Here is a 13,056-nt window from a genome sequence, read left to right on the forward strand (position 1 = left end):
ATGGATGTGGCTCAGCGGAGAACTTCTGTGCCTTTGATCATCCTGATGAAGAGCACTTCCTTGTAGTCTATGTTCTTGCCATCCAGAGTAACAACCAGACCTTTGAAGGTGTACAGAAACATGGAAAGTTTAAAAATAACTTCAGAAATTTTTCCCATTTTGTTCCTCTCCCCATTTGCTTTCCCCATTCCTTTTAAATAAATAGGCCCATCATCTCACATGCCATAGTCTCGATCTGAGAGGTTTAGATAGAGAGGTGTAAAATGTTAAATTTTTACCAGCCCTTTCAGGACTGAAACCAAAACCTGGATCACATGAAGAGAGAAGATAACTTTGGGAGCAACCACTTCTGTCCTGGAAGAGTCTGAAATGTTGGACACTGAAATACAAAATGTCATCATAATAAGTTTCATGGCTTTTGCTGAAAACTGTATCACTTGATGGATGACAGCTAGAGCAGCTGAATCCACAACCCACAGAGGGCAAAATGGGTTCTAATAATAAAATACTAAAATTGCCAGAAACCATCCTAAAATACGTTGCCTGTGACATATAAGGAAACATACTGCAATATTGGCTGACTCTACTGGCATTTGCTTTAAAATACCCTGCACCATACCAGTGGCCCTTCCATCCCAGAGTAAAAGGTAGCTGTTCAGAGGGACCTCTGTTATTCACTTAATGCACTGTGCTTACACTCTCCTCTCTTTTGGATACAAATGGGACATAAGCTATATGTTTTCCCTTGGAGTTAATTTTCCCTTTCTAGAAACAAATTTGCAAAATAGACATTTGCATAAGAATTAACATTTCAGACAAATGTATGGCAGCCAGGTTAGTGATTGTGATTCGGGATAATGCTAAAGAATGAACATTATTTCCTGTTCTTTTAAGAAAATCTTTTCCTTATTAGAAGTGGTACAAAAGATATCAATTTGTATGTGAGTAGTCACCATGTTTATTGTATACAAAGACTTGATAACTCACCAGCAAGATAGGAATGGGGGTTTATTCAGATAATTTTTTAGAATCTGACTCATTCACCTGAACTCATTCTATAGTAGGTAAAGGAAAAAAAGGCAATGCTAGAAAAATTATTAAGTTAGTCTTATGGTAGATGGCTAAAATACATTATGTAGCTCAGATCTGAGAAGTATTCATTCATCTCCTTTAATTACAAAAGAAGTCTAGGCGACTTCATGGGTTGTATAATATATATGTCTACCTTTTGGCAAGATGAATCCCACCTGTCCTGTCAGTGTCATCATGCAAATTGCACATTCGTTTGTGCTAAATTACCAAATACAATCTCTGTGCTGCATTACGTGGCAGCAGCAGCACTTGGGTGCAGAAAAGCATACAGAGCAGGCAGCTGTAAACATATATGGGGCTTTCAGAGACACTGCTGCTCCCAGGAACAATCAGCTAGAGTTCAGTTTTCTGAAAGAGGTTCCTTTGCCAGCCTGGAATTCTTTGGAGATGCAGCTGTGGGATCTCTCAAGGCACTGTGCGGACAGGTGTGGTCAACCTGCTGCTTGAGGAAAGCCTGCCCAAAGGGCTTTGGCTCAAGGGTAACGCACTTCCATGTCCTAAGCACCTTCATGGTTTGCCTCCTGGGCCCTTTCTCAGTTCCATCTGCCAGCATTTTTACAGGAGTGAAGTGTGTGCTTTGTCCAGCTGCCTTAGCTGATACACAGGGCATGCAAGGACGGTGACATGCAATGGAAGGATGGAGAAAGAGGGCTCTGGTAAATCATTTAAAATACATTACCATTCTTCAGGGAGCAGACTAATCCACACTCTGCTTTCTTGATTGGTCTCCTACTGCAGATGTTTTACTTGTGTTATAAGTGAATGTTCTATTCTCAAAATAATAAAGCTTTTTGTTAAGGAGTAGTTCAAATTAGCAGTAATTCAGAATTTTATTTTTTTTTATTTAAGAGGGCATAAATGGAATTATAAAATTTTTTCAGTATTTTAATTCCTTTCATGAGCATATTTTGGGTCTTGAGGGATGTTCATACCAAATATGTGGCTTAGTTACAAGTACTTTACTTCTTAAAGCCCTTGTGTTTTGAGGCATAGCCAGATAGGATGACAGAATATATATTATTTTTATAGTTCATATTTGGGTTGATAGCATGAAGAATGTTTTATCCTTGTGAGAAAATTAAACATTCCTGTCTAATTTAAAAAGGGATTGTCTAAAGGACTTGCTGTAATCCTCTATATGCTTTTGGGATCCTCTTCCTCTCCATTAGGAACTGTTCTTTATTCTTTTGCAATCAGCTCTCATAATTTAGGAATTCATAATGTCATTTCAATTGTAAGTGGTTTACAAATGCCAAAAAAATCTCTGTGGACATCTTGTGTGTTAATGGGATGGGGAAGAGGAGGTTGTTTTTGTAGTGAGGCATTATGAGCAATAAAAAATATCTTTGGGCAAGATACTGCAGTTCAGTGGCTGATTGTATGGTTCATTCAGTATTGGATGAGGAGTAAGAATTCCTTTCAAGCAATGATTGTCTGTAGAGTTGTTTTGGTTTTGATTTTATTAATGCCCATGGGAAGCTTATGAAAAAATAGGAAGCCCATTTATTTTAAAAACAAACAAACAAACAAACAAAATAATTCCATTCTCAGAAAAAAAGAAAGTTTTCTGAAATAGTAGTTAAGTTTATCTCACTCTCCTTCAGGCTAATGAATAACATATTCAGCTGGCAAAAATATCTTTAGAAACATGATATCATCACAGCTAAATCTTGCTGATTGATCTCATACAGTAAGCAGGACATTAGTGGCAGCCTCATACAAATTACTCTCTTCTTGAATTTCTGATCTACTTTACATTACTTTTGATTATTTGTCTCATTGTCACTGCCTTCAACACTGGTGAGACATACCTGAAGTACTGGGTCCAGTGCTGGGCTCCCAAGTAAAAGAGGAAAAGGACACTCTACAGCAAAGTCCAGCAAAGCAGCATGAAGGGATCTTCAGGGGAGTATGAGCATCTCATACTAGAGGAAAGGCTGAGAGCTGAGATTGTTAAGCCTAAATATAAGATGGCTCCAGGGGGATCTTATCAATGTTTATAAATTTCTGATGGTGGAGGGTAAAGAAGAGGGAGCCTGACTAATCTCAGGGGTTCCCAGTGGCAGGACCGGAGGCAGTGGACACAAAGAGAAATAGAGGAGATTCCCTCTCAACACAGGAAAACACCTTTCTACATGGAGGGTGATTGAAGTCTGGCACAGGTTTCCCAAAGAGGTTGTGGAGATTCCATTCTTTGTTTAACCTCGAGAAGAGGAGGCTCAGGGGTGACTTTATCGCTCTCTACAACTATCTGAAAGGAGATTGTAGCCAGGTGGGAGTTGGCCTCTTCTCCTTGGCAGCTAGTGACAGGACAAGAGGACACTGTCTAAAGCTGTGCCAGGTGAGGTTTAGTTTGGACATTAGGAAGAATTTCTTTACAGAAAGGATGATTAGACATTGAAATGGGTTGCTCAGGGAGGGGATAGAGTCACCGTCCCTGGAGGTGTTCACTTAGTGCCATGGTCTAGTTGGCACAGTGGTCTTCGGTCATAGGTTGGACTTGATTATCTCAGAGGTCTTTTCCAACCTAACTGATTTGGTGATTCTATTGTATTTCAAAGTCATCTGAACATGATCCTGGGCAGCTGGCTCTAGGTGACCCTGCTTGAGCAGGTGGGTTGCGCTAGGCCATCTCAAGCCTCAGCTTTCTGTGCTTTTGCCACTGTTTCTGTATTTCGACAAGAGCCAGGACAAGCTGTGGCTTAGCAGTGTTAGTGCTGCTGCAGTTCATATGTAGGCATGAGCTTCTGAAAAAGGCTTTATGCTGAATTACAGACCAAGAAATAGATTTCTTCATTTCCACAATGAAATAGGGCCAAAGGCCAGAATGGACAGAACATACATCCAGTCTGAATCCCTGTACATTAAAAGCCATAATGCCTAGTCCAAATGAATGAAGAGTCAAATAGGATCTTCAGAGGTTGCATAGTCTGTCTCTTTGTCCTTGGGTGGAGTTAAATGTGCCTAAGTCATTACTGACAACTTTTCCAGTCATTAACGATCCTTACTACTAGAAAGACTTTCTTGATATCTAAGTGAAACTTCAACAACTGTTGGCCCCAGAATTCCATTAATTTGACTTCTTGCCTCACTGATCATTGAGCAGAGTTTATTCACTTTGCAAGATGGCTGCCATTCCCTCCTCAGCCTTTTCTTCTCCAGCCTGAACAAACTCTCCCATTCTGTCAACCTTTTCTCCCTAAAGATACAGGAAAAATTCCCTGGGGACTTTAAATTGAAACAGTGCAGCATGCCTGTGTGTTATCCACCTAGTCTAAGCGCTACCAAATGAACTACCAGGTTGACCCTTAAAAACAACCTCTTGTGTGATGTGTGGAATGTACTGAAGCAAATGATCTGGTAAATCCACTTAGAGGCTTTTGGAATGTTTTATCAAGACTAAAATCAGTGATTATGTCAAACTGTGTGTACCTAAATGAAACAGTGTTCCCCATGAGGGAAGATGGACATGGGATGTCTAGTCCCTGGTGGCCCTGGGCTCTCTGCCTTGTCAGGCAGTACCTGAGCTTTGGGATGGCACTTCACTGCAGGTTGCCAAGTGAGGTACTTTGGCACTTTCCCTTAGTAAAACTGGGAGCACTGGGAGAGCTGCTTCCTGCTCCAGGCACTCAGCTGTCTTGCCAGAGCTCAGGGGAGATCTCCCTGGGGGCAGTGTCGGCACCTGCACCATGGCTAAAAATGTGCTTGCCAGAGCATGCAATGAGGTTACCCAAGGGCACGGAGCACTGTAAAGCCCCAAAGTCATGCCCTTCTCAGTCCTGATCGAGCAGGAACCGCACTAACCAAGTACTTGAGGTATTTTTTTGCTGCCTCAGTGCACCAGGTGAACCTTTGCCTTCAACCACCACAAGCTGCTTGATGAAACTAGAAGAAAGCAAATGGACAAATACAAGGAAAAATAGAAAAGAGAGTAGGGGAAAAATTGCATGAGGAGGATCATCTCCGCCCCATGTCCTCTTCTCCCAGTCTTGAAAGATGGATTTTACTTCTGTATTTGTTAAAATGCAAAGCTGAAGGAGTTATGGATGCACGAAATTCGACACATGCAATTTAACTATCCCCCAGGAACACTAATATTTACACAGAGACAACTTAAAAAATAAAAAGAGAGAAGTCTTCTATGCTGAGTTAATGAAGTCTGTAGATTCTATAAAGATAATAGAGCTACAGACAATAAACCAAGAAAAATGGTAAGAATTTGTAATCACAAAAAAAGTTGCTATTGTGGAGAGTAACAAAGAACAAGAGTCTGTTCTTATGAAAGTCCCAGCAAGATTTTTTTCTCATTCATTTCACTTTGAAAACACCTTGAGAAGCAATCTAAGGTATACTCTGAAATCAAAATTCTGCAAAATGAATAGAAATTCACAATACTTTTCAGCATCACCTAATCTGTGTTTTTATTCAAGCGGTCTCATTGAATAAAAACAGATAAAAGAGAAATCAGGTCCAAAGTACTGAAGTAGATAAAATAATTTAAATGCAAAGTGTAGTCAGTGAAAAGTAGAGAGCGCATTTATATGTTCAGAAATGTACTGATGCTTTCAATCCCTCTCACATATTACTGAAGTATGCTCTATTTTACTCAAAATGATGTCGTCTAATTCTTTTGTTAAACCCTATTGATTTTAATAGGATATCGCTGTTGTAACAAGGTGCAGAATTAGAAAATAAAATGTTCTAATGCAGGCATTTTTCTTTTACAGATCTGTTTCTGGTGTCCTTCATTATGCTTTGCTGTGATCTTTGAAATCACCTTCAAGGCTCTGTCAGTTTTGTTCCCAATCTCCTTGAAAACACTGTTTCTGGGCATTGACCAGACCTCTTTGGCGGCTGACAAAGTTTACATTTCTCAGTACATGGGCTGCACCTGTAGATGTTTGTGGGTACAACAGCAGTACAAGCTGCATGGCAGAAAGACTAAGTTTTAAGTAGTACCTAGTGTCTGCTTTGACCCCTTGTTATGAGACCTGACAATATAGGTGCAAGATCACCTAGGAATGCAAAAGAGAAATAGATTTGATAGTTCAACAGAGTGAAAATTATTTGAGAAAGGTAAAGGGTTTGACCTTATTTTTAAGATGTATGGAGTTTAAAGTTCTCTGTGAGAGAATGTCAGTTCATTTTTAACTTGTGAAAAAAAAGCATAGTATAATTTTTCAGCAGTTTAATGAATGAGACATTGGGGAAAAATGTTTATCCTAGAACAGAAAAAACCAAAGAGTCCTGTCACAGACCACGAGCTTTTCAAACCATAGCCACCTCAGTTGCAGTAGCCAATGAAACCATATTTGGGACTAGCATCAGCTTAATTTTATTTCCTTTATCACTGTCTTACAAAAATAGTACTGGGTAAAGGTTAGAAAACTGCTTTAATTAGCTTTTTTGATCATGTTATTGAGTCCATGCTTTTTATTCGTGATTCGTATCTACTGTCTGCTTTCCTCAACAGCCAGGAGCTAAAAGAGATCAGCAAAGAGTAGGTCTGGAAGAATAAGCATTTGTATGAATAAGAATATAGAAACAGAATTATAGAACATGTTTTGCATGAAAATTGTAGAAAAAGGCTTGAGAAAAAAAGTGAACCCAGAAAGATACATAGATATTTTGTGAGGTTTTTTTATTTTCCAGATTTGAAACAAAAATCAAAACCATTTATCACAATGGTTCATTTCAACATTTTTCAAAGTAAAATGCTTCACTTTCCAAACTGAAATTATTTCTCTCCTTTGATTTCAGAAAATCACTACACTGTATTAAAAAGACAACACAGAATGCACGTTGATTTATGATATTCCTGTAATAAAAGAAATAAATCCTGTTCAGCTTGAAATAATTCAACTCCTTGATTCTGCAATGTTTTCAAAAGATTCAGTTTGTAATCTGGCCAGGTAATACTACATTTAGGAGTTACTAGTGAATTAAAAAAGTAAAATAAGCTATTTCCTTAGCTCATATGAGCTCATAGCACTCCATATCAACACTAAGAATAAAAGGAGCTACACTCAGTCTAATAACTGGGAAGGGGAAAAGGCGCATAAAGTTTCATAAGAAAGCCCTGCTAGTAATCAAGTGTTTGGTACGAAGAGCAGTTGCACCGATTTTGAAGGAAGCTGGAGTTATAGGAAGAAAAGCTGCTCAAAGAGATTTTTGTTCAATATCTAGAAACTTATTTGACAGATGCAATTAAAGCTGAAAATGAAGGTAGTAGATTCTGAAAAGAGTAGGACTGATCTAGTTTAATGAAGAGATTTGACAAAATTATATAACATGATACAAAAATAGAACTTCTATTCATCTCTATAGTAGAAGAACTAGGCAACTACTGTGAAATTGAAAAAAAAAATCCATTTTAAAGCTCATAAAAGAAAATGTGTTGTTACACAGCATGCTGTTAGACTGGAACTCCTCACAATTTTTATCACAGACAGGTTTTGGCTAGGCTGACCGTTACTTGCTGGAACAGCTGGGACAGCTGATAGTAAAACACTGAAATAAAATCAGTATTTAAATGTGCAGAGGCATACATGCGAATATTAAATCATATATTCTTGTCTTTCACAATCTACTTATAACAGAGGTAAGCGGATTTTGTTTTCAATTAAATCTAAAATAAATCAATAAAAGATGCCACCCTTCAATGGAACCTTTGTTTCTGTGAGATGCTTGCAAAAATAGTTATTTTTCCATTCTGCTCTAATTTCAGGCCTTTTGTTTAAAGTATATGCCCAAATAATTGGACAATATGACTTTAAAACAAATCCTTAGTGTTTAAGATGACAATACTAATAACTTACAATAACCGTACAACTCTACAATAAATTCTAACAATAATAATAAACTTTTCTATATTCTTTCATTTTCTGTGCAGGAGGCATATAATGTTATACTTTTATTTCATATTTCTAGACTTCTATGTTCATATTTTTTACTTAAGGTTTTTATTTTCTATGAAAAATACATTTAAACAGCATATTTAGAGTGGAGAAAAGGGATAAATCTCCTACTATTTAAAGTTTCCAACGGTTAAAGAAGTCTCTAAGAGAGTTGCAAATTGATAACTGGTTATTTCCACCAGTTTCTGTTTTACACTTGTTGTGCCTCTCTGCCATTTCCTGTTTATCTGAAGTGTCTAAACAGGACACATTGGCAACCATCTGCCACAGATTTTATTTTCATTGCACTGCACTATTAGCAAAGTTGTTTACCTCTGAGGGTTTTACCAATAAAAAAAATTATCTAGTGGTGATTGCATGTGGGGTGGCTGCCTCTGCTGCTGAGAAGAGCTCATAGAAAGAACATGAGTTTCCATCTAGTGTAATGAAATTAAAACCCACATTCAGTTGACTCATGTGCCATGTGTGGTAGCTGTGTGTTTGTTGGCTGAGTGCGAACAGTACGGACAAATGGCTCTTCTGTCATTGGCTGTCAATGGATGAAATTTATATGAGAGCCTCAGGTGAGGTCCACCCCTGCTGCTCACCGCTGCTCCTGTGTGCGTAGCTGAAGGTGCTGGGGCAGGAACAGAGCACAGGAGGCACTGAGAGATTGCTGTGAGGGAAGGGCAAAAGATCACCTCCAGTTCAACTGCTTTCTGTCCAACCTCTAGGCATGGAGGAAGCTAGAAATTCCTCAGAGAAAAAAAAGACTTCATTCCAACCTCTCAAGCAAGGAATAAATAGACAGCTAATTTTGAAAGTGGCAAAATTCTCATTGGCAAAATGCTAAATTTGTCTATTATACACTGTTGCTGGTTGGCATTTAAACAAATTTTATACAAATCTGTTTTTCTGCCTTCTTGTTTTGTTGGTGATATTTTTTAACAAACCATGTGGGTCTGATTTTTTTGTCTATTTCTTCCTGTGATTCAATGCAACCATTCTAGTTTATTTTATACATGCTATTATAATAGCATTATAATATATAGCCAAATATTTTATTTATTTCCATCTACCTTAAAATGGACGTCAGTTCACAGTTATGCATATAGATCTTAGTCTTCACATTATACATATATACATGTCTTAATTTTCACATTACACATATAAATCTTAATCACACAGGTGCACAAACACTTAGCTCAGAGCACTGAGCAGGATTAAATAGACCAGAAGGCATTAGATGATTTCCAAGACATTTTCTCTCACCAAGTATTTCCAGAAAAACAAACACGAAAGAGTGCTCTCAGTAACAGAAGAACTTACCAGATGTTACCTTTTCCCACTCAGGGCTTTTGACAGGCCGTTCCACCAGTGAAGAGCTGTGTCATTTGGTGATGTAGATGCCTGATCTGCTCATTCCCATCAGCAGTGGAGTTTTCATGGGTGTTTCCTGATCTGTTTTGCTGAGCTTCAGCATTTCTAAAGGGTGATTTGACTTGGTCTGAAAGACCTCTCCTGGACCAAAGAAATGGATTAAGAAATGCCTGGAATAAGAAGTGCTTCACATGAACTGCGCTGGGAATGCTGGACAGGTGGCAATTTTTTGGTGCTCTTTTCACAGGGCAGAACAGGAGGCGAAAGGTGATGCCTGACTGCAGGCTTAGCATGTCTTTTCTTAGGAGAGTGTCCCAGAGAGAGCAGTCCCCAACCATGGCTATGCTGAGATGGTGCCTCCTGACACACCCAGGGACCAGCTGGGACTGCAGTGCATTGTGTTTGGGTCACCTAACAATATAGAAGTCTAGGTTCAGCTCTGGTCCTGCAGATGTTTGGCTTGAAGGCCCCCAAATAAGTTGTCATTAATTCCAGGTACTTTTGCATGAGTAGATTGAAAGGTTTGACTTCATTTGACGCCTGTGTTTTCTGTCCTAAAGCACTCAGTTTTTAAAAATAATAAGCCAATCTAAATGGTGTGGAACTGAACTCTTAACAGCAAAATGAAGTTTCCTGGAACTCACCAATTAAAACACTATTTGGAAAATATTTTTTAATTTATTTTTATTTTATTATTTTGTTATTTATATGCTAATGTGCAGTGCTGGGGCTATTCCTGCATGTCTGAAAAAATGTGATTAATGGTCAGCAACCCCTGAAGTAGTTACCTATGAATTTATTATTTCTATTCTTAAACCCATGTATTAGATTTAGAGGGGCTTACAGTAATTGTAAACCCCCTATCTTTCCATATTAATGTGTACAAACGTTTTTGTGTTTCAAAGCCTCAGTGAATGTAGGTAGCATGCACATTTTGAATAAAAAAGTATACAGAATAAATACCTAAATAAAACCAGAAAATTATGAAGAAAGATAAACTGGCTGTGTCTATAATGTACTTGTACAATGTGACCCAGCTGTACTCTCTGCCCCCTCATTGCCTGTACTAGCAGGAGACATCTCTTCAAATGCTCTCTTTGGGGAGAACCACCAGTGAAGTGCACTGACCCCTCACCCTGCTCTCTCTGCATACAGGAAAGATGGAGAGAGGTTTGGCCAGAGGGATTTAGTGTGCATTTTTCAAAGAGAGAAATGGTGTGGACCATGCTAAAGGTGATTCTTATTTGCATCTCTTGTGACCTTTCAGTAAGACCCACTGCATACATACTTGACCTTTCGATGGTCCAGGTGCTGTAGAGTTTGCAAAGAATACGTTTAACTCTGCTATTTGGAACAGGAGTTGTGTATTTATAATGTGGTGTAAGGTCTTGCACAAAGACCTTAAGACCTAATCATCCCAGGTCCTCTAGATCCAGGATAGTCTTAATTGTAAATAGAGTTGGTTACTAGAATAAAAAATGGCTTTATATATATTACTATTTAATGCTTAGCAATTACTTGGGAAGTATTAGTTGTGCATAACAATAATGATGTATTATTTCAGGGGAGCCCTTTCCTGTAGGCTTATTCCTTGCATTATTAAGTGTATCTCTATCTCGATCTCTCGATCTCCATCCCCAACATGACCCAGACTGTCCTGACATGAAAGACCTCTGTACTGTTACAGGGAGCAGTGAAGACCTCACTCCTTCTCACTTTCCTCTTGCACCACGATTGTCATAGCTTTTAGGAATGCAGTGTATTGCAACCTTTCTGTTAGATGTGCTGTGTCCACGGGTCACCTGTGTGTGCTGCCTGACTTGGTGTTGATCCTCTCCCCTTAGCTGTCTGGAGTGGGCTGGACTGGACTGGTTTGCTGTTTTGTGTTGAAGGGTTAATACAAGAAGGATCTAGCAGGGATCCTTGCTACCTGTACAGCTACAAGTGTCCTGTGTTCTACTCAATTATGAAACTGGAAGCACTAGACTAAAGAAAATAAACCTTGTAATAAAGGGACTCTGGAAATAAATATACTATGAAACCTTTTCTTACATAATTGTAGTCTGAATTCATGTAATTGGTGAGAGGAGTTGAATGAAGAAGAATGGAGAAATTAGGCTGATGGTGTCCCCACCTTTGGAGTAATTTTTCTGAAGAGGTGTTTGTTCTGTATTTTCACTTGGTCTTCTGTACAACCAACTATGCAAAGTTGGTTAATGCATATTTTTCCTGTATCTGTCTTAGAATCACAGAATCTGCCTTTGGACCTTACACACTACTCTTCATTTGCATTGCTTCACTAAAGTGGCACAGCTCTGAAAGACCAGTTCTGAGGTATGAATTACCCAAGCAACCCATGGCTTAGAATATACAGTTTTAGCAGAAAATTAGTAAGAGCTTATATAACAGGTCACTGAATGTAAGACTAAAAGGCAATTTAGTATGGAATCTTTCTTGTCTAAATCTAGCTGTCAAAGCTAAATTAGGAACACCCAGGGGAACTAGACTATCAAAGATAGTAATTTAGTTTCTTTCATATAAGGGGAGAGAAACAGACTATCACAGAGCAAGCAATTATTACAAAACATGTATTTTAGATATATATATATGGATGTATGGATTTTATATATATATATATATATATATATATACACGCACACACACACAAAATATGTATTTCAGATATACTTCACCAGTTATGGAAAATCCTTAGTTGAGTATCTTAGACCAAGTGATGAATATTCAAATTAGATGAGGCAAATTTTTGTCTCTGTTCTGTAGCAAAGAAGATCAGCAAGTTACTAACAGCCTGTGGTGGGTTGACCTTGGTTGGATGACAGGTGCCTACCCAGTTGCTCTATCACACCCTTTCCCAGGTGGACAGGGGACAGAGTAAATTGGAAAAACAACTCATAGTTTGGGATAAGGCAGTTTATTTAAAGTAAAAAGCAAAACGGAAGCTTGAGTGTGCAAAAGCAAAGTGAAAGATAACAGGTCTATTCTCTGCTTCCCATGGGCACCGATGGTTGGCCACTCCCGAGCAGCACAGGCTTCAGTGACAGTTCCTCAGCAGGCAGCCACTGGAGACAACGAATGCCTGCCTTCCTGCTCCTTGCCTCAGCTTTTATATCTGAGCTGACATCATAATGTTTGGAATATCCCTTTGGTCAAAGCATGTTACTGGCCATAACACAATGGCAGACATTTCTAGCTGCAGGGAAATTACAGATCCTTGTTTAAAACTTTCTCTCAACATAAACTCCAGTATTACAGAGATAAAATATGAATTTTCTGGTTTCAGAACCTAATAGCTTGGTTGAGTGAATATTTGTGATAGGAGTTATTCAGGAGCTATTAAAAATGACACTTAGAAAATCCTGGTGGACCAACAGGGTTGCTCAGCTCTTAGGAAACAACATCTCACCAGCATTAGATCAGCAACATGCTCTGTGCATCAAGAAGGTATGTTGCTGGTTCCTTCTGCTTAGTGACTGTTGTTTTGTTTGAGAGCAGTAAAAAGAATTAATGAGCCCGTGGTATTCCTTCCTGTCATTGTAGTAGGACAAGCAGGATACACTGAGACTATGAGAAAGGTGACATTTATATTACTTAGTTTCTGTCGTTGGAAGGCTGAAAATCTTTGCTTTGAGAATGGGGAAGGTATTTAAAAGCTATTTAAAAGCATGGT

At 38.6% G+C, this 13,056-nt stretch overlaps 1 long non-coding RNA gene across 7 annotated transcripts in view; it reads left to right on the forward strand.

Annotated features, from left to right (window-relative positions):
• Nucleotides 1–10,980, forward strand: part of LOC126645104 (uncharacterized) — a 54,819-nt gene extending 43,839 nt beyond the window's left edge. For 5 of the 7 annotated variants that reach the window (XR_007630070.1, XR_007630069.1, XR_007630072.1 and 2 more), the window contains one exon: nt 282–10,980. This is a non-coding gene — a long non-coding RNA (uncharacterized LOC126645104). The remainder of the gene's footprint in view (nt 1–281) is intronic. The other 2 variants (XR_007630071.1, XR_007630073.1) reach the window with 2 other exon arrangements.
• Nucleotides 10,981–13,056: the final 2,076 nt, after the last annotated feature.

Source organism: Myiozetetes cayanensis, unplaced genomic scaffold, assembly GCF_022539395.1.
Source record: "Myiozetetes cayanensis isolate MyiCay16 unplaced genomic scaffold, myiCay2020 scf3, whole genome shotgun sequence".
Taxonomy (NCBI): domain Eukaryota; kingdom Metazoa; phylum Chordata; class Aves; order Passeriformes; family Tyrannidae; genus Myiozetetes; species Myiozetetes cayanensis.